This window comes from Sinocyclocheilus anshuiensis, unplaced genomic scaffold (assembly GCF_001515605.1).
Source record: "Sinocyclocheilus anshuiensis isolate Anshui unplaced genomic scaffold, SAMN03320099.WGS_v1.1 scaffold300, whole genome shotgun sequence".
Classification (NCBI taxonomy): domain Eukaryota; kingdom Metazoa; phylum Chordata; class Actinopteri; order Cypriniformes; family Cyprinidae; genus Sinocyclocheilus; species Sinocyclocheilus anshuiensis.
Window position 1 is genome coordinate 1,424,710 of NW_015557379.1, and position 530 is coordinate 1,425,239.

Sequence of the window (530 nt, forward strand, 5' to 3'; positions counted from 1 at the left end):
CTCACCTGGTTCCACGGGTTGGCAGAGGGTGCGTGAGTAGGGCCTTTGTTGACGCTCTCGAACCGCCCGCTGCTGCCGGCTGGCGAAGGAGGAGGATGAGTGAGGTCCGGCGTTAGTCCGTTCGCAACTCTCCGTGCCCTCCTGGGACCCAGAGATAAAGGAAACTGCTCTTTTGTCGAGAATTTGGATACCGTCGGCCATGAGGCCAACGGCGGGAAAAAATGAAACAAAACATTCTCCACCCGGCCCTCCTCCGGGGGAGGGAGTGGTGCGTTCACCATCTGGCGTGGACAGGCGGGGCGGCCCAGCTCCACGACGCCGCTTTGCTGAAGGCTGCTGCGGATGTGGTGCGGGAGCGGGGGCAGACGCGGGGGCCCGCCCTCAGCGACGAGCAGGCTGGGGCGCTGCAGCCGGCAGACGGGGGGAGGCAGCAGCTGCCCGCCGGGGCAGGATGTGTCGGATCGCCTCAGTCTGCTTCTGGGCAGCCGAGAACTGCTGGGCAAAGCTCTCGACTGCGTCGCCGAAGAGGC